The 18,623-nt window shown below is 52.2% G+C and overlaps 18 non-coding genes and 2 pseudogenes across 18 annotated transcripts; all 20 read left to right on the top strand.

Moving 5' to 3' along the window:
* Positions 1–200: 200 nt before the first annotated feature.
* On the top strand, positions 201–319 carry LOC138244392 (5S ribosomal RNA). The gene has a single exon (XR_011193005.1). It is a non-coding gene; the product is annotated as a 5S ribosomal RNA (ribosomal RNA).
* A 537-nt stretch (positions 320–856) lies between these two features.
* Positions 857–975, top strand: LOC138244391 (5S ribosomal RNA). The gene has a single exon (XR_011193004.1). It is a non-coding gene; the product is annotated as a 5S ribosomal RNA (ribosomal RNA).
* A 536-nt stretch (positions 976–1,511) lies between these two features.
* On the top strand, positions 1,512–1,630 carry LOC138244390 (5S ribosomal RNA). The gene has a single exon (XR_011193003.1). It is a non-coding gene; the product is annotated as a 5S ribosomal RNA (ribosomal RNA).
* A 528-nt stretch (positions 1,631–2,158) lies between these two features.
* On the top strand, positions 2,159–2,277 carry LOC138244389 (5S ribosomal RNA). The gene has a single exon (XR_011193002.1). It is a non-coding gene; the product is annotated as a 5S ribosomal RNA (ribosomal RNA).
* Positions 2,278–2,814: 537 nt separating this feature from the next.
* On the top strand, positions 2,815–2,933 carry LOC138244388 (5S ribosomal RNA). Its single transcript, XR_011193001.1, has one exon. It is a non-coding gene; the product is annotated as a 5S ribosomal RNA (ribosomal RNA).
* A 537-nt stretch (positions 2,934–3,470) lies between these two features.
* Positions 3,471–3,589, top strand: LOC138216876 (5S ribosomal RNA). Its single transcript, XR_011180589.1, has one exon. It is a non-coding gene; the product is annotated as a 5S ribosomal RNA (ribosomal RNA).
* Positions 3,590–4,126: 537 nt separating this feature from the next.
* Positions 4,127–4,245, top strand: LOC138244387 (5S ribosomal RNA). The gene has a single exon (XR_011193000.1). It is a non-coding gene; the product is annotated as a 5S ribosomal RNA (ribosomal RNA).
* A 537-nt stretch (positions 4,246–4,782) lies between these two features.
* LOC138244386 (5S ribosomal RNA) lies at positions 4,783–4,901 on the top strand. The gene has a single exon (XR_011192999.1). It is a non-coding gene; the product is annotated as a 5S ribosomal RNA (ribosomal RNA).
* A 537-nt stretch (positions 4,902–5,438) lies between these two features.
* LOC138218385 (5S ribosomal RNA) lies at positions 5,439–5,557 on the top strand (annotated as a pseudogene).
* A 537-nt stretch (positions 5,558–6,094) lies between these two features.
* On the top strand, positions 6,095–6,213 carry LOC138244384 (5S ribosomal RNA). Its single transcript, XR_011192997.1, has one exon. It is a non-coding gene; the product is annotated as a 5S ribosomal RNA (ribosomal RNA).
* Positions 6,214–6,750: 537 nt separating this feature from the next.
* Positions 6,751–6,869, top strand: LOC138244383 (5S ribosomal RNA). Its single transcript, XR_011192996.1, has one exon. It is a non-coding gene; the product is annotated as a 5S ribosomal RNA (ribosomal RNA).
* A 537-nt stretch (positions 6,870–7,406) lies between these two features.
* LOC138216940 (5S ribosomal RNA) lies at positions 7,407–7,525 on the top strand. The gene has a single exon (XR_011180653.1). It is a non-coding gene; the product is annotated as a 5S ribosomal RNA (ribosomal RNA).
* A 537-nt stretch (positions 7,526–8,062) lies between these two features.
* On the top strand, positions 8,063–8,181 carry LOC138244382 (5S ribosomal RNA). Its single transcript, XR_011192995.1, has one exon. It is a non-coding gene; the product is annotated as a 5S ribosomal RNA (ribosomal RNA).
* Positions 8,182–8,718: 537 nt separating this feature from the next.
* On the top strand, positions 8,719–8,827 carry LOC138219073 (5S ribosomal RNA; annotated as a pseudogene).
* Positions 8,828–9,364: 537 nt separating this feature from the next.
* LOC138216128 (5S ribosomal RNA) lies at positions 9,365–9,483 on the top strand. The gene has a single exon (XR_011179840.1). It is a non-coding gene; the product is annotated as a 5S ribosomal RNA (ribosomal RNA).
* A 537-nt stretch (positions 9,484–10,020) lies between these two features.
* Positions 10,021–10,139, top strand: LOC138216181 (5S ribosomal RNA). The gene has a single exon (XR_011179893.1). It is a non-coding gene; the product is annotated as a 5S ribosomal RNA (ribosomal RNA).
* Positions 10,140–10,678: 539 nt separating this feature from the next.
* Positions 10,679–10,797, top strand: LOC138245262 (5S ribosomal RNA). Its single transcript, XR_011193873.1, has one exon. It is a non-coding gene; the product is annotated as a 5S ribosomal RNA (ribosomal RNA).
* A 537-nt stretch (positions 10,798–11,334) lies between these two features.
* On the top strand, positions 11,335–11,453 carry LOC138216257 (5S ribosomal RNA). Its single transcript, XR_011179969.1, has one exon. It is a non-coding gene; the product is annotated as a 5S ribosomal RNA (ribosomal RNA).
* Positions 11,454–11,990: 537 nt separating this feature from the next.
* LOC138216989 (5S ribosomal RNA) lies at positions 11,991–12,109 on the top strand. The gene has a single exon (XR_011180702.1). It is a non-coding gene; the product is annotated as a 5S ribosomal RNA (ribosomal RNA).
* Positions 12,110–12,646: 537 nt separating this feature from the next.
* LOC138243939 (5S ribosomal RNA) lies at positions 12,647–12,765 on the top strand. Its single transcript, XR_011192553.1, has one exon. It is a non-coding gene; the product is annotated as a 5S ribosomal RNA (ribosomal RNA).
* The last annotated feature ends 5,858 nt before the right edge of the window (positions 12,766–18,623 follow it).

Raw genomic sequence — 18,623 nt, 5'->3', positions numbered from 1 at the left:
TAGCGCCCTTTCTCCCGCAGCTCCGTCCTCATTGGAAGGAAGCAAGAGTGAAAGGCTGAAGTGAAATAGAGCAGGGACGAAGGCAGTGAAGAGAGAGAACGTGGGAAGAAGAGAAAAACGCAAGGGAAAAAAAGCAGCGTCGAAAAAGAGGTGACGGAGCTGTCCTCTCAATAAGAAGGGTGCCAGCGAACCTTGCTCTCGCTTACGGCCACACCCCCTTGAGCACGCCTGATCTCGTCTGATCTCGGAAGCTAAACAGGGATGGGCCTGGTTAGTACTTGGATGGGAGACCGCCTGGGAATACCAGGTGCTGTAAGCTTTTAAGCGCAGGAGGCGCCCTATCCCCGCTCGCTCGCTCATTCCCCTGTTCACACGTGCAGTGCGGCTTGTCCGTCTCTTTATTTGTCAGCTTTGGCGAGACACGGGTGCTTGTGTATTAGCGTGAGCGTTTTTTATTCTGATCAGGAACAGTTTTACAAGTCCGCAAAGGATCGAGGAAAGGTTTATCGCCAGCTGAAAAGAGACACAGCGCTTCGGCTGTGGAGACTTGTTCGGCTGGCGTTCGGAGAGTCGCGTTTCTCAGAATTGTATTGAGATCGTTTTCCTCAGAGCTCAGATGTCAAAGCACAGCAGCAGCTCTCCACAGCGATCCTCTATAGCGCCCTTTCTCCCGCAGCTCCGTCCTCATTGGAAGGAAGCAAGAGTGAAAGGCTGAAGTGAAATAGAGCGGGGATGAAGGCAGTGAAGAGAGAGAACGTGGGAAGAAGAGAAAAACGCAAGGGAAAAAAAGCAGCGTCGTAAAAGAGGTGACGGAGATGTCCTCTCAATAAGAAGGGTGCCAGCGAACCTTGCTTTCGCTTACGGCCACACCCCCTTGAGCACGCCTGATCTCGTCTGATCTCGGAAGCTAAACAGGGATGGGCCTGGTTAGTACTTGGATGGGAGACCGCCTGGGAATACCAGGTGCTGTAAGCTTTTAAGCGCAGGAGGCGCCCTATCCCCGCTCGCTCGCTCATTCCCCTGTTCATACGTGCAGTGCGGCTTGTCCGTCTGTTTATTTGTCAGCTTTGGCGAGACACGGGTGCTTGTGTATTAGCGTGAGCGTTTTTTATTCTGATCAGGAACAGTTTAACAAGTCCGCAAAGGATCGAGGAAAGGTTTATCGCCAGCTGAAAAGAGACACAGCGCTTCGGCTGTGGAGACTTGTTCGGCTGGCGTTCGGAGAGTCGCGTTTTTCAGAATTGTATTGAGATCGTTTTCCACAGAGCTCAGATGTCAAAGCACAGCAGCAGCTCTCCACAGCGATCCTCTATAGCGCCCTTTCTCCCGCAGCTCCGTCCTCATTGGAAGGAAGCAAGAGTGAAAGGCTGAAGTGAAATAGAGCGGGGACGAAGGCAGTGAAGAGAGAGAACGTGGGAAGAAGAGAAAAACGCAGGGAAAAAAAGCAGCGTCGTAAAAGAGGTGACGGAGCTGTCCTCTCAATAAGAAGGGTGCCAGCGAGCCTTGCTCTCGCTTACGGCCACACCCCCTTGAGCACGCCTGATCTCGTCTGATCTCGGAAGCTAAACAGGGATGGGCCTGGTTAGTACTTGGATGGGAGACCGCCTGGGAATACCAGGTGCTGTAAGCTTTTAAGCGCAGGAGGCGCCCTATCCCCGCTCATTCCCCTGTTCACACGTGCAGTGCGGCTTGTCCGTCTGTTTATTTGTCAGCTTTGGCGAGACACGGGTGCTTGTGTATTAGCGTGAGCGTTTTTTATTCTGATCAGGAACAGTTTAACAAGTCCGCAAAGGATCGAGGAAAGGTTTATCGCCAGCTGAAAAGAGACACAGCGCTTCGGCTGTGGAGACTTGTTCGGCTGGCGTTCGGAGAGTCGCGTTTTTCAGAATTGTATTGAGATCGTTTTCCACAGAGCTCAGATGTCAAAGCACAGCAGCAGCTCTCCACAGCGATCCTCTATAGCGCCCTTTCTCCCGCAGCTCCGTCCTCATTGGAAGGAAGCAAGAGTGAAAGGCTGAAGTGAAATAGAGCGGGGACGAAGGCAGTGAAGAGAGAGAACGTGGGAAGAAGAGAAAAACGCAGGGAAAAAAAGCAGCGTCGTAAAAGAGGTGACGGAGCTGTCCTCTCAATAAGAAGGGTGCCAGCGAGCCTTGCTCTCGCTTACGGCCACACCCCCTTGAGCACGCCTGATCTCGTCTGATCTCGGAAGCTAAACAGGGATGGGCCTGGTTAGTACTTGGATGGGAGACCGCCTGGGAATACCAGGTGCTGTAAGCTTTTAAGCGCAGGAGGCGCCCTATCCCCGCTCGCTCGCTCATTCCCCTGTTCACACGTGCAGTGCGGCTTGTCCGTCTGTTTATTTGTCAGCTTTGGCGAGACACGGGTGCTTGTGTATTAGCGTGAGCGTTTTTTATTCTGATCAGGAACAGTTTTACAAGTCCGCAAAGGATCGAGGAAAGGTTTATCGCCAGCTGAAAAGAGACACAGCGCATCAGCTGTGGAGACTTGTTCGGCTGGCGTTCGGAGAGTCGCGTTTTTCAGAATTGTATTGAGATCGTTTTCCACAGAGCTCAGATGTCAAAGCACAGCAGCAGCTCTCCACAGCGATCCTCTATAGCGCCCTTTCTCCCGCAGCTCCGTCCTCATTGGAAGGAAGCAAGAGTGAAAGGCTGAAGTGAAATAGAGCGGGGACGAAGGCAGTGAAGAGAGAGAACGTGGGAAGAAGAGAAAAACGCAAGGGAAAAAAAGCAGCGTCGTAAAAGAGGTGACGGAGCTGTCCTCTCAATAAGAAGGGTGCCAGCGAGCCTTGCTCTTGCTTACGGCCACACCCCCTTGAGCACGCCTGATCTCGTCTGATCTCGGAAGCTAAACAGGGATGGGCCTGGTTAGTACTTGGATGGGAGACCGCCTGGGAATACCAGGTGCTGTAAGCTTTTAAGCGCAGGAGGCGCCCTATCCCCGCTCGCTCGCTCATTCCCCTGTTCACACGTGCAGTGCGGCTTGTCCGTCTGTTTATTTGTCAGCTTTGGCGAGACACGGGTGCTTGTGTATTAGCGTGAGCGTTTTTTATTCTGATCAGGAACAGTTTTACAAGTCCGCAAAGGATCGAGGAAAGGTTTATCGCCAGCTGAAAAGAGACACAGCGCTTCGGCTGTGGAGACTTGTTCGGCTGGCGTTCGGAGAGTCGCGTTTTTCAGAATTGTATTGAGATCGTTTTCCACAGAGCTCAGATGTCAAAGCACAGCAGCAGCTCTCCACAGCGATCCTCTATAGCGCCCTTTCTCCCGCAGCTCCGTCCTCATTGGAAGGAAGCAAGAGTGAAAGGCTGAAGTGAAATAGAGCGGGGACGAAGGCAGTGAAGAGAGAGAACGTGGGAAGAAGAGAAAAACGCAAGGGAAAAAAAGCAGCGTCGTAAAAGAGGTGACGGAGCTGTCCTCTCAATAAGAAGGGTGCCAGCGAGTCTTGCTCTCGCTTACGGCCACACCCCCTTGAGCACGCCTGATCTTGTCTGATCTCGGAAGCTAAACAGGGATGGGCCTGGTTAGTACTTGGATGGGAGACCGCCTGGGAATACCAGGTGCTGTAAGCTTTTAAGCGCAGGAGGCGCCCTATCCCCGCTCGCTCGCTCATTCCCCTGTTCACACGTGCAGTGCGGCTTGTCCGTCTGTTTATTTGTCAGCTTTGGCGAGACACGGGTGCTTGTGTATTAGCGTGAGCGTTTTTTATTCTGATCAGGAACAGTTTTACAAGTCCGCAAAGGATCGAGGAAAGGTTTATCGCCAGCTGAAAAGAGACACAGCGCTTCGGCTGTGGAGACTTGTTCGGCTGGCGTTCGGAGAGTCGCGTTTTTCAGAATTGTATTGAGATCGTTTTCCACAGAGCTCAGATGTCAAAGCACAGCAGCAGCTCTCCACAGCGATCCTCTATAGCGCCCTTTCTCCCGCAGCTCCGTCCTCATTGGAAGGAAGCAAGAGTGAAAGGCTGAAGTGAAATAGAGCGGGGACGAAGGCAGTGAAGAGAGAGAACGTGGGAAGAAGAGAAAAACGCAAGGGAAAAAAAGCAGCGTCGTAAAAGAGGTGACGGAGCTGTCCTCTCAATAAGAAGGGTGCCAGCGAGCCTTGCTCTCGCTTACGGCCACACCCCCTTGAGCACGCCTGATCTCGTCTGATCTCGGAAGCTAAACAGGGATGGGCCTGGTTAGTACTTGGATGGGAGACCGCCTGGGAATACCAGGTGCTGTAAGCTTTTAAGCGCAGGAGGCGCCCTATCCCCGCTCGCTCGCTCATTCCCCTGTTCACACGTGCACTGCGGCTTGTCCGTCTGTTTATTTGTCAGCTTTGGCGAGACACGGGTGCTTGTGTATTAGCGTGAGCGTTTTTTATTCTGATCAGGAACAGTTTTACAAGTCCGCAAAGAATCGAGGGAAGGTTTATCGCCAGCTGAATAGAGACACAGCGCTTCGGCTGTGGAGACTTGTTCGGCTGGCGTTCGGAGAGTCGCGTTTTTCAGAATTGTATTGAGATCGTTTTCCACAGAGCTCAGATGTCAAAGCACAGCAGCAGCTCTCCACAGCGATCCTCTATAGCGCCCTTTCTCCCGCAGCTCCGTCCTCATTGGAAGGAAGCAAGAGTGAAAGGCTGAAGTGAAATAGAGCGGGGACGAAGGCAGTGAAGAGAGAGAACGTGGGAAGAAGAGAAAAACGCAAGGGAAAAAAAGCAGCGTCGTAAAAGAGGTGACGGAGCTGTCCTCTCAATAAGAAGGGTGCCAGCGAGCCTTGCTCTCGCTTACGGCCACACCCCCTTGAGCACGCCTGATCTCGTCTGATCTCGGAAGCTAAACAGGGATGGGCCTGGTTAGTACTTGGATGGGAGACCGCCTGGGAATACCAGGTGCTGTAAGCTTTTAAGCGCAGGAGGCGCCCTATCCCCGCTCGCTCGCTCATTCCCCTGTTCACACGTGCAGTGCGTCTTGTCCGTCTGTTTATTTGTCAGCTTTGGCGAGACACGGGTGCTTGTGTATTAGCGTGAGCGTTTTTTATTCTGATCAGGAACAGTTTAACAAGTCCGCAAAGAATCGAGGGAAGGTTTATCGCCAGCTGAATAGAGACACAGCGCTTCGGCTGTGGAGACTTGTTCGGCTGGCGTTCGGAGAGTCGCGTTTTTCAGAATTGTATTGAGATCGTTTTCCACAGAGCTCAGATGTCAAAGCACAGCAGCAGCTCTCCACAGCGATCCTCTATAGCGCCCTTTCTCCCGCAGCTCCGTCCTCATTGGAAGGAAGCAAGAGTGAAAGGCTGAAGTGAAATAGAGCGGGGACGAAGGCAGTGAAGAGAGAGAACGTGGGAAGAAGAGAAAAACGCAAGGGAAAAAAAGCAGCGTCGTAAAAGAGGTGACGGAGCTGTCCTCTCAATAAGAAGGGTGCCAGCGAGCCTTGCTCTCGCTTATGGCCACACCCCCTTGAGCACGCCTGATCTCGTCTGATCTCGGAAGCTAAACAGGGATGGGCCTGGTTAGTACTTGGATGGGAGACCGCCTGGGAATACCAAGTGCTGCAAGCTTTTAAGCGCAGGAGGCGCCCTATCCCCGCTCGCTCGCTCATTCCCCTGTTCACACGTGCAGTGCGGCTTGTCCGTCTGTTTATTTGTCAGCTTTGGCGAGACACGGGTGCTTGTGTATTAGCGTGAGCGTTTTTTATTCTGATCAGGAACAGTTTTACAAGTCCGCAAAGGATCGAGGAAAGGTTTATCGCCAGCTGAAAAGAGACACAGCGCTTCGGCTGTGGAGACTTGTTCGGCTGGCGTTCGGAGAGTCGCGTTTTTCAGAATTGTATTGAGATCGTTTTCCACAGAGCTCAGATGTCAAAGCACAGCAGCAGCTCTCCACAGCGATCCTCTATAGCGCCCTTTCTCCCGCAGCTCCGTCCTCATTGGAAGGAAGCAAGAGTGAAAGGCTGAAGTGAAATAGAGCGGGGACGAAGGCAGTGAAGAGAGAGAACGTGGGAAGAAGAGAAAAACGCAAGGGAAAAAAAGCAGCGTCGTAAAAGAGGTGACGGAGCTGTCCTCTCAATAAGAAGGGTGCCAGCGAGCCTTGCTCTCGCTTACGGCCACACCCCCTTGAGCACGCCTGATCTCGTCTGATCTCGGAAGCTAAACAGGGATGGGCCTGGTTAGTACTTGGATGGGAGACCGCCTGGGAATACCAGGTGCTGTAAGCTTTTAAGCGCAGGAGGCGCCCTATCCCCGCTCGCTCGCTCATTCCCCTGTTCACACGTGCAGTGCGGCTTGTCCGTCTGTTTATTTGTCAGCTTTGGCGAGACACGGGTGCTTGTGTATTAGCGTGAGCGTTTTTTATTCTGATCAGGAACAGTTTAACAAGTCCGCAAAGAATCGAGGGAAGGTTTATCGCCAGCTGAATAGAGACACAGCGCTTCGGCTGTGGAGACTTGTTCGGCTGGCGTTCGGAGAGTCGCGTTTTTCAGAATTGTATTGAGATCGTTTTCCACAGAGCTCAGATGTCAAAGCACAGCAGCAGCTCTCCACAGCGATCCTCTATAGCACCCTTTCTCCCGCAGCTCCGTCCTCATTGGAAGGAAGCAAGAGTGAAAGGCTGAAGTGAAATAGAGCGGGGACGAAGGCAGTGAAGAGAGAGAACGTGGGAAGAAGAGAAAAACGCAAGGGAAAAAAAGCAGCGTCGTAAAAGAGGTGACGGAGCTGTCCTCTCAATAAGAAGGGTGCCAGCGAGCCTTGCTCTCGCTTACGGCCACACCCCCTTGAGCACGCCTGATCTCGTCTGATCTCGGAAGCTAAACAGGGATGGGCCTGGTTAGTACTTGGATGGGAGACCGCCTGGGAATACCAGGTGCTGTAAGCTTTTAAGCGCAGGAGGCGCCCTATCCCCGCTCGCTCGCTCATTCCCCTGTTCACACGTGCAGTGCGGCTTGTCCGTCTGTTTATTTGTCAGCTTTGGCGAGACACGGGTGCTTGTGTATTAGCGTGAGCGTTTTTTATTCTGATCAGGAACAGTTTAACAAGTCCGCAAAGAATCGAGGGAAGGTTTATCGCCAGCTGAATAGAGACACAGCGCTTCGGCTGTGGAGACTTGTTCGGCTGGCGTTCGGAGAGTCGCGTTTTTCAGAATTGTATTGAGATCGTTTTCCACAGAGCTCAGATGTCAAAGCACAGCAGCAGCTCTCCACAGCGATCCTCTATAGCGCCCTTTCTCCCGCAGCTCCGTCCTCATTGGAAGGAAGCAAGAGTGAAAGGCTGAAGTGAAATAGAGCGGGGACGAAGGCAGTGAAGAGAGAGAACGTGGGAAGAAGAGAAAAACGCAAGGGAAAAAAAGCAGCGTCGTAAAAGAGGTGACGGAGCTGTCCTCTCAATAAGAAGGGTGCCAGCGAGCCTTGCTCTCGCTTACGGCCACACCCCCTTGAGCACACCTGATCTCGTCTGATCTCGGAAGCTAAACAGGGATGGGCCTGGTTAGTACTTGGATGGAAGACCGCCTTGGAATACCAGGTGCTGTAAGCTTTTAAGCGCAGGAGGCGCCCTATCCCCGCTCGCTCGCTCATTCCCCTGTTCACACGTGCAGTGCGGCTTGTCCGTCTGTTTATTTGTCAGCTTTGGCGAGACACGGGTGCTTGTGTATTAGCGTGAGCGTTTTTTATTCTGATCAGGAACAGTTTTACAAGTCCGCAAAGGATCGAGGAAAGGTTTATCGCCAGCTGAAAAGAGACACAGCGCTTCGGCTGTGGAGACTTGTTCGGCTGGCGTTCGGAGAGTCGCGTTTTTCAGAATTGTATTGAGATCGTTTTCCACAGAGCTCAGATGTCAAAGCACAGCAGCAGCTCTCCACAGCGATCCTCTATAGCGCCCTTTCTCCCGCAGCTCCGTCCTCATTGGAAGGAAGCAAGAGTGAAAGGCTGAAGTGAAATAGAGCGGGGACGAAGGCAGTGAAGAGAGAGAACGTGGGAAGAAGAGAAAAACGCAAGGGAAAAAAAGCAGCGTCGTAAAAGAGGTGACGGAGCTGTCCTCTCAATAAGAAGGGTGCCAGCGAGCCTTGCTCTCGCTTACGGCCACACCCCCTTGAGCACGCCTGATCTCGTCTGATCTCGGAAGCTAAACAGGGATGGGCCTGGTTAGTACTTGGATGGGAGACCGCCTGGGAATACCAGGTGCTGTAAGCTTTTAAGCGCAGGAGGTGCCCTATCCCCGCTCGCTCGCTCATTCCCCTGTTCACACGTGCAGTGCGGCTTGTCCGTCTGTTTATTTGTCAGCGTTGGCGAGACACGGGTGCTTGTGTATTAGCGTGAGCGTTTTTTATTCTGATCATGAACAGTTTAACAAGTCCGCAAAGGATCGAGGAAAGGTTTATCGCCAGCTGAAAAGAGACACAGCGCTTCGGCTGTGGAGACTTGTTCGGCTGGCGTTCGGAGGGTCGCGTTTTTCAGAATTGTATTGAGATCGTTTTCCACAGAGCTCAGATGTCAAAGCACAGCAGCAGCTCTCCACAGCCATCCTCTATAGCGCCCTTTCTCCCGCAGCTCCGTCCTCATTGGCAGGAAGCAAGAGTGAAAGGCTGAAGTGAAATAGAGCGGGGACGAAGGCAGTGAAGAGAGAGAACGTGGGAAGAAGAGAAAAACGCAAGGGAAAAAAAGCAGCGTCGTAAAAGAGGTGACGGAGCTGTCCTCTCAATAAGAAGGGTGCCAGCGAGCCTTGCTCTCGCTTATGGCCACACCCCCTTGAGCACGCCTGATCTCGGAAGCTAAACAGGGATGGGCTTGGTTAGTACTTGGATGGGGGACCGCCTGGGAATACCAGGTGCTGTAAGCTTTTAAGCGCAGGAGGTGCCCTATCCCCGCACGCTCGCTCATTCCCCTGTTCATACGTGCAGTGCGGCTTGTCCGTCTGTTTATTTGTCAGCTTTGGCGAGACACGGGTGCTTGTGTATTAGCGTGAGCGTTTTTTATTCTGATCAGGAACAGTTTAACAAGTCCGCAAAGGATCGAGGAAAGGTTTATCGCCAGCTGAAAAGAGACACAGCGCTTCGGCTGTGGAGACTTGTTCGGCTGGCGTTCGGAGAGTCGCGTTTTTCAGAATTGTATTGAGATCGTTTTCCACAGAGCTCAGATGTCAAAGCACAGCAGCAGCTCTCCACAGCGATCCTCTATAGCGCCCTTTCTCCCGCAGCTCCTTCCTCATTGGAAGGAAGCAAGAGTGAAAGGCTGAAGTGAAATAGAGCGGGGACGAAGGCAGTGAAGAGAGAGAACGTGGGAAGAAGAGAAAAACGCAAGGGAAAAAAAGCAGCGTCGTTAAAGAGGTGACGGAGCTGTCCTCTCAATAAGAAGGGTGCCAGCGAGCCTTGCTCTCGCTTACGGCCACACCCCCTTGAGCACGCCTGATCTCATCTGATTTCGGAAGCTAAACAGGGATGGGCCTGGTTAGTACTTGGATGGGAGACCGCCTGGGAATACCAGGTGCTGTAAGCTTTTAAGCGCAGGAGGCGCCCTATCCCCGCTCGCTCGCTCATTCCCCTGTTCACACGTGCAGTGCGGCTTGTCCGTCTGTTTATTTGTCAGCTTTGGCGAGACACGGGTGCTTGTGTATTAGCGTGAGCGTTTTTTATTCTGATCAGGAACAGTTTTACAAGTCCGCAAAGGATCGAGGAAAGGTTTATCGCCAGCTGAAAAGAGACACAGTGCTTCGGCTGTGGAGACTTGTTCGGCTGGCGTTCGGAGAGTCGCGTTTTTCAGAATTGTATTGAGATCGTTTTCCACAGAGCTCAGATGTCAAAGCACAGCAGCAGCTCTCCACAGCGATCCTCTATAGCGCCCTTTCTCCCGCAGCTCCGTCCTCATTGGAAGGAAGCAAGAGTGAAAGGCTGAAGTGAAATAGAGCGGGGACGAAGGCAGTGAAGAGAGAGAACGTGGGAAGAAGAGAAAAACGCAAGGGAAAAAAAGCAGCGTCGTAAAAGAGGTGACGGAGCTGTCCTCTCAATAAGAAGGGTGCCAGCGAGCCTTGCTCTCGCTTATGGCCACACCCCCTTGAGCACACCTGATCTCGTCTGGTCTCGGAAGCTAAACAGGGATGGGCCTGGTTAGTACTTGGATGGGAGACCGCCTGGGAATACCAGGTGCTGTAAGCTTTTAAGCGCAGGAGGCGCCCTATCCCCGCTCGCTCGCTCTCATTCCCCTGTTCACACGTGCAGTGCGGCTTGTCCGTCTGTTTATTTGTCAGCTTTGGCGAGACACGGGTGCTTGTGTATTAGCGTGAGCGTTTTTTATTCTGATCAGGAACAGTTTTACAAGTCCGCAAAGGATCGAGGAAAGGTTTATCGCCAGCTGAGAAGAGACACAGCGCTTCGGCTGTGGAGACTTGTTCGGCTGGCGTTCGGAGAGTCGCGTTTTTCAGAATTGTATTGAGATCGTTTTCCACAGAGCTCAGATGTCAAAGCACAGCAGCAGCTCTCCACAGCGATCCTCTATAGCGCCCTTTCTCCCGCAGCTCCGTCCTCATTGGAAGGAAGCAAGAGTGAAAGGCTGAAGTGAAATAGAGCGGGGACGAAGGCAGTGAAGAGAGAGAACGTGGGAAGAAGAGAAAAACGCAAGAGAAAAAAAGCAGCGTCGTTAAAGAGGTGACGGAGCTGTCCTCTCAATAAGAAGGGTGCCAGCGAGCCTTGCTCTCGCTTATGGCCACACCCCCTTGAGCACGCCTGATCTCGTCTGATCTCGGAAGCTAAACAGGGATGGGCCTGGTTAGTACTTGGATGGGAGACCGCCTGGGAATACCAGGTGCTGTAAGCTTTTAAGCGCAGGAGGCGCCCTATCCCCGCTCGCTCGCTCATTCCCCTGTTCACACGTGCAGTGCGGCTTGTCCGTCTGTTTATTTGTCAGCTTTGGCGAGACACGGGTGCTTGTGTATTAGCGTGAGCGTTTTTTATTCTGATCAGGAACAGTTTTACAAGTCCGCAAAGGATCGAGGAAAGGTTTATCGCCAGCTGAAAAGAGACACAGCGCTTCGGCTGTGGAGACTTGTTCGGCTGGCGTTCGGAGAGTCGCGTTTTTCAGAATTGTATTGAGATCGTTTTCCACAGAGCTCAGATGTCAAAGCACAGCAGCAGCTCTCCACAGCGATCCTCTATAGCGCCCTTTCTCCCGCAGCTCCGTCCTCATTGGAAGGAAGCAAGAGTGAAAGGCTGAAGTGAGCTAGAGCGGGGACGAAGGCAGTGAAGAGAGAGAACGTGGGAAGAAGAGAAAAACGCAAGGGAAAAAAAGCAGCGTCGTAAAAGAGGTGACAGAGCTGTCCTCTCAATAAGAAGGGTGCCAGCGAGCGTTGCTCTCACTTACGGCCACACCCCCTTGAGCACGCCTGATCTCGTCTGATCTCGGAAGCTAAACAGGGATGGGCCTGGTTAGTACTTGGATGGGAGACCGCCTGGGAATACCAGGTGCTGTAAGCTTTTAAGCGCAGGAGGCGCCCTATCCCCGCTCGCTCGCTCATTCCCCTGTTCACACGTGCAGTGCGGCTTGTCCGTCTGTTTATTTGTCAGCTTTGGCGAGACACGGGTGCTTGTGTATTAGCGTGAGCGTTTTTTATTCTGATCAGGAACAGTTTTACAAGTCCGCAAAGGATCGAGGAAAGGTTTATCGCCAGCTGAAAAGAGACACAGCGCCTCGGCTGTGGAGACTTGTTCGGCTGGCGTTCGGAGAGTCGCGTTTTTCAGAATTGTATTGAGATCGTTTTCCACAGAGCTCAGATGTCAAAGCACAGCAGCAGCTCTCCACAGCGATCCTCTATAGCGCCCTTTCTCCCGCAGCTCCGTCCTCATTGGAAGGAAGCAAGAGTGAAAGGCTGAAGTGAAATAGAGCGGGGACGAAGGCAGTGAAGAGAGAGAACGTGGGAAGAAGAGAAAAACGCAAGGGAAAAAAAGCAGCGTCGTAAAAGAGGTGACGGAGCTGTCCTCTCAATAAGAAGGGTGCCAGCAAGCCTTGCTCTCGCTTATGGCCACACCCCCTTGAGCACGCCTGGTCTCGTCTGATCTCGGAAGCTAAACAGGGATGGGCCTGGTTAGTACTTGGATGGGAGACCGCCTGGGAATACCAGGTGCTGTAAGCTTTTAAGCGCAGGAGGCGCCCTATCCCCGCTCGCTCGCTCATTCCCCTGTTCACACGTGCAGTGCGGCTTGTCCGTCTGTTTATTTGTCAGCTTTGGCGAGACACGGGTGCTTGTGTATTAGCGTGAGCGTTTTTTATTCTGATCAGGAACAGTTTTACAAGTCCGCAAAGGATCGAGGAAAGGTTTATCGCCAGCTGAAAAGAGACACAGCGCTTCGGCTGTGGAGACTTGTTCGGCTGGCGTTCGGAGAGTCGCGTTTTTCAGAATTGTATTGAGATCGTTTTCCACAGAGCTCAGATGTCAAAGCACAGCAGCAGCTCTCCACAGCGATCCTCTATAGCGCCCTTTCTCCCACAGCTCCGTCCTCATTGGAAGGAAGCAAGAGTGAAAGGCTGAAGTGAAATAGAGCGGGGACGAAGGCAGTGAAGAGAGAGAACGTGGGAAGAAGAGAAAAACGCAAGAGAAAAAAAGCAGCGTCGTAAAAGAGGTGACGGAGCTGTCCTCTCAATAAGAAGGGTGCCAGCGAGCCTTGCTCTCGCTTACGGCCACACCCCCTTGAACACGCCTGATCTCGTCTGATCTCGGAAGCTAAACAGGGATGGGCCTGGTTAGTACTTGGATGGGAGACCGCCTGGGAATACCAGGTGCTGTAAGCTTTTAAGCGCAGGAGGCGCCCTATCCCCGCTCGCTCGCTCATTCCCCTGTTCACACGTGCAGTGCGGCTTGTCCGTCTGTTTATTTGTCAGCTTTGGCGAGACACGGGTGCTTGTGTATTAGCGTGAGCGTTTTTTATTCTGATCATGAACAGTTTAACAAGTCCGCAAAGGATGGAGGAAAGGTTTATCGCCAGCTGAAAAGAGACACAGCGCTTCGGCTGTGGAGACTTTATTAATAAGGCCCCTCAGTAGTTGAGATCTCTGTTATTCCCATCTAGAAACATGCAATCAGCATGTTATTGCTGAAGCAATAGTCACAACATTATTCCACACCTGGGTGAGATGCGGGTTATGATGACAGTCATGCTTTCTACACCTTATACTGAGCTCAGAAATGGACCAAGCGGACATCTCACGAGCAGATCCCTCCGCGTATAAGAAAGGCAACTTGTCTCAGCAAAAATACAAAAAGGCAAAAACCCCACACTTGGAATGCAAACCTACCCTAAAAAGGAAACACGGTTTTAAAACGAACTTGATTTTCCCCTGGAGAAACCTTTTTATGGACACACATCGCATCTATTACACATGTAGAACTAAATATAAAGATAAAACTTAATATAAGAAGTCATGACATATCACACATGACGAAGTCTGGTCCAGAATAAACAGTTTACACTGACCCACCTTTATTTACCCTGGTCACTCACTTCTATTAACTGTTTAACTGGGTAACAAATTAATATTTGTTTCAATTTGGGATCTACACCTGGGAGCCCTGAAATGTTGGCCAGAGGGGAGAAGCTGATATTCAGACGTGAGAATATATTAAAATAAAGGATCTGATGTTGTTTTTCACCTGTCTAATCAAAGCTTGTTCAAAAATTATCTGATTATAGGACACACGAGTTTATAATCATACTCATTCCACTTTTTAACCCCGTATATATGCACAATATGAAACGTATATACACTAAATCTCACGTGTGACTCCCATAATATACATTTCTTTACGAAAATTAGGAACACTTACTACAATTATCAACCCCCCATGACGAGGCAATATTTAATACCTTTGTTTCTTTGTGGGTTCAAAGTTCTGTCCTGTCGTTTCACACGTAATGTTTTAGTAGTTATCTCAATTTTCCTTTGCAATTATCTCCAAGATCATCATCAACTTTTTGTAAAACGCTATGGACAACTGATATTTAAAGAAAGTCCTGTACCAAAACGTCTTCGTAGGGAAAGACAACTTTTTTTTCCTTACGTTAGTCGCTACACGGTTACTCAAAAAATCCATTCACCGCCTTTAAAAAAAAGTTTCGTTTTTTATTGTGGTTCACTGACATTTCTGTCACAATTCTGAGGGACCCCAAATAAAATTCACTTGCCGGTATAAAGACGCCGGCGAGGATAAGACAGGTATCGAGCCACCTGCGTATCTAGCGGACGTTTAAAATAAAAAAAATGGCGTGTAATGTTGCGAAGGGCTACTGTTTTTTTTATAGTTTGTCGATTGTAAGGGACGTGGGCCGCGACAGAAATACTGGACGGGGTGGGAAAAGCTTGATTGATGGTTTGTTGTACCGCAACGGTCACAATTGACTCACCAGCAAAGATGGCGCCGAGGCCACATCGGCTCCCTCCCGCCCTGCCTCGCACCGAAGCTCGAGCTGCGGAGCGCGACGCCAAACCGCCAGTCCACGGGCGCGGGCGCCGGACATAGACGTCATAAACCCTTCCGAGGCGCAGGAATTATAGATCACTGTAGTTTCTTCTGGACCCGGGTTAGGGACAGTGTGCCCTCCGTGAGAGTCTTCTGAGGAAGCCAGTGTCTCATGGGTGTCCAGGCTTGGTACCATCTGTCCATCACAGGACACACAGACACACACACTCACACACCCTGGACAGGACACCAGTCCATCACAGGACACACACACACTCACTCACACACCCTGGACAGGACACCAGTCCATCACAGGACATACACACACCCTAGATAGGACACCAGTCCATCACAGGACACACACACTCACACACCCTGGACAGGACACCGGTCACTCACAGGATACACACACACACTCACACACCCTGAACAGGACACCAGTCCCTCACAGGACACACACACACAACCTGGATAGGACACCAGTCCCTCACAGGACACTCAGACACACACACTCACACACCCTGGACAGGAACCAGTCCATCACATGACAAACACACATTCACTCACACACCCTGGACAGGACAGCACTCCATCATAGGACACACACACACCAGGGCCAGTTTTCCCAGAAGCCAATTAGCCCAAAAGCCTGTCTTTGGACCCGAAGAACACAGGGAGAACATGCAGACTCCACACAGACAGCACCCCCCCCCCCCCCGGGTCCAGACCCGAGCCCGGAGCCCCCCCGCGCTGAACCCCTCCGTACAGACGGCCGCACACAGCTCCGTTGTTCCCGATTCCCGAGGTGATCTGTTAAAAGAAGCCGGTGTGTTGCCTCCAGGTGACATTTCCTACTGGAGTCAGGACAGGAGGCTCTTCTGTACACAGAAGGGGATGGGGGTGGGGAACAAGCCGCCCAGCCCTGTGGTTGAAGCCGATACCCCGGCTTCTCTCCAGACACAGCTGGGTGAGCTCCTCCAGTCAGTACAGGGGGCTCTACTGTACACAGAGGGTGGTGGGGGTGTGGAACAACTCCTTTGTTCGGGGCCTTGGGGCATTCTTGTTGTGAAAGGCGCTATATAAAAAAACTGAATTGAAATTGAATCTTACAGGTTTGGGTTTTTCGGAGATCTTGTCAGAGATCTTGTCTGACGTGCCATTTCAAAAACGTAACGACACTCCTCACGTCCGAACGCCGCCGGTCTGTGACGTAACGTATGCTTACACAACCATGACGGTTTCATCATGGACAGCACGAAAGCCCGAAAAGTGGTTGACGTTTTAATTTGGCGATGGATCCCAGTTTTTTTTTTATTTTGGAGGCCAAAGAGGACAAAAAAGGAAACGTCTGGAGGTGGATCGATGGTCATCTCTGCGGTTGTTCTGATGTTCTGGAAAAAACAAAACAAAAAAAAATGGCTCGCTTGCCCGGTCGTGTAGTGTTTCCACACCCCACGCAAATCAACTTCTCTTCGCCCCCGGGGGCTCGTCGCCCGCCGCACCCCTCTCACGTGATAGGGGCTTCCCCCGGCTGTGACGTACTTACCCTACCCCCTTTTCCGCCAACGTCATACCGAAGGTCGCGCTTTGGGCCGCGGTGATGTTGACGGACTGTCTTGTAGCGTGAGAAGGGTTTAAATTTTGACTTAAGGAGTTGGCCATCGTTATATTTCGCGAGGTATCATACGGGGGGAAAAAGAACATTTATATTTATCAACCTACTAGTAATACTGGGTGGATGTCACGTTCCCCAAAGTTCAGTGCCTCTCTCTAATAAAGTAGAAACGCGACATTAAACTCCGTTCGAAACGGGAGAAATCACCAGGACACGATACAACTGACGTCCGGAAAATAAAAAAATAACTCCTATTCCCATTTGTAATGACCCTGTCGTGTTTTTCCCGGTGTGCGCTTCTCTTTCGGAGACCGTTTCTCTCTGGTGTTGTTTTGCTGTTGGAATAAATGCCGAGGTGACCCTTCTGTGTGGAGTCTGCGTGTTCTCTCCAGCGGGTCGTTTCCTCCACCGCAGGGGCTGGTCAAACCGGGGTCTCCCAGTCGTCACAGAAGTGTGTGTCGTTTTGGGTGGTGGGGGGGGTGCATCGGGGATACTGCGCCCCGAGGGGGTGACCTCTCACCTTACTCCGGACAAAGGGAGAAGACCTGTACCTTCACGAGTCCGGGTTGTGAAAACTTCTTCTGGCAGTTCAAAACGTTTCGAAGAGATAACAGCGCTACCCTGTTTTCCATTTCTATCGTGTATTATTATACAGTCATAAGTATCTGTACTGATCACAGAGTCCCCCTCTCACTGCCAGGACTGAAGCCCAGTGCAGCACGAATAATAATAATAATTAATAAGTCTGGACCCTCCCCTCAGAGCTCTTCCCAGGTCAGGGTGATCCCCTCCAGCCCCCACAGTGTGCAGCCCCTACCTGGATGATGCTCCAGTCCGCTCAGCACACAGCAGCTCTCAGTGGGGAGGAGAGCAGAGGGATGGAGCCAGTTCAGAGAGGGGGGTGATAAGGAGGCCATGATGGGTCAAGACCAGGGGGGGAATCAGGCCAGGACACTGGGGTAACACCCCTACTCCTCTCCAGAAACACCCCGGGATCGTTAATGAGCACAGAGAGTCAGGACCTCGGTTTGACGTCTCATCCGAAGGACAGCGCTTGTTTACAGTCCAGTGTCCCCGTCACTATACTGGGGCATCAGGACCCACACAGACTGCAGGGTGAGCGCCCCCTGCTGGCCCTACTAACACCTCTCCCAGCAGCAACCTCAGTTTTTCCCAGGAGTCTCCCCTCCAGGTACTGACCAGGCTTCTACCTGCTGGGCTCCAGTGGGGAGGGGGCTGCTAGCTGGGAGCTGCAGGGTGAGATGGCTGCTGGGCAAACGATGGCTAAAGAGCTTCCTAGGACACCCTGGAGTTCGTGGTCAACTTCCTTCTCTTCAGACGGAGGTGGCTTGAAATCTGTCTCGTTTCAAGGAGTATTGGACACGATGCCCCCCCTGCTTTAGCCCCGCTAACTGGTGGCACGCCGACAACGAGGGCTCTCGGCCTCAATCCATCAACCACAAACTCTCCGGGATGAAAGAGAAAGACAGACTCTGTTCGTTCGTTTCGGGGGGGGGAGGGAAAAAAACAAAAGCTTTTTTTAAAAAACATTTCAATGATGCTTAACAAAAGAACAAAAATTACAATACAGATTAATGTCAAGGGACACCCCCCCCCCCATCTTACGATCATCACAGGACCTTAAAATAATACTTAATAATACAAGGTCATGCAGACGATCTGAGGACTCAGGTGGAGATAATGTGAAAGTTTTCCACAGTCCAGTCTGGGGTCCCTCAGCTTCAGTCCAGACTGGGGTCTGGGGTCCCTCAGCTTCAGTCCAGACTGGGGTCCCTCAGCTTCAGTCCAGACTGGGATCTGGGGTCCCTCAGCTCCGGTCCAGTCCAGTCTGGGGCCCCTCAGCTCTGGTCCAGTCCAGTATGGGGCCCCTCAGCTCCAGTGCAGTCCAGTCCAGTCTGGTGTCCCTCAGCTCCAGTGCAGCCCAGTCTGGGGTCCCTCAGCTTCGGTCCAGCACAGTCTGGGGTCCCTCAGCTTCGGTCCAGCACAGACTGGGGTCCCTCAGCTTCGGTCCAGACTGGTGTCCCTCAGCTTCGGCCCAGCACAGACTGGGGTCCCTCAGCTTCGGTCCAGACTGGGGTCCCTCAGCTCCAGTGCAGTCCAGACTGGGGTCCCTCAGCTTCGGTCCAGCACAGACTGGGGTCTCTCAGCTTCGGTCCAGACTGGGGTCCCTCAGCTTCGGTCCAGCACAGCCTGGGGCCCCTCAGCTCCAGTCCAGTCCAGTCTGGGGCCCCTCAGCTTTGGTCCAGCACAGTCTGGAGTCCCTCAGCTTCGGTCCAGCACAGACTGGGGTCCCTCAGCTTTGGCCCAGCACAGACTGGGGTCCCTCAGCTTTGGTCCAGCACAGACTGGGGTCCCTCAGCTTCGGTCCAGCACAGTCTGGGGTCCCTCAGCTCCAGTCCAGTCCAGTCTGGTGTCTCTCAGCTCCGGTCCAGTGCAGTCTGGGGTCCCTCAGCTTCGGTCCAGCACAGTCTGGGGTCCCTTGGCTCCAGTCCAGTCCAGTCCAGTCCAGTCCTTGGTGGGGAAGGCGACTCCGATCTTAGCTGGCACAGAACCAGG

This window comes from Lepisosteus oculatus, chromosome 14, assembly GCF_040954835.1.
Source record: "Lepisosteus oculatus isolate fLepOcu1 chromosome 14, fLepOcu1.hap2, whole genome shotgun sequence".
Taxonomy (NCBI): Eukaryota; Metazoa; Chordata; class Actinopteri; order Semionotiformes; family Lepisosteidae; genus Lepisosteus; species Lepisosteus oculatus.
The sequence above is the reverse complement of the archived record's forward strand: the minus strand, read 5'-3'. Positions and strand labels throughout refer to the sequence as shown.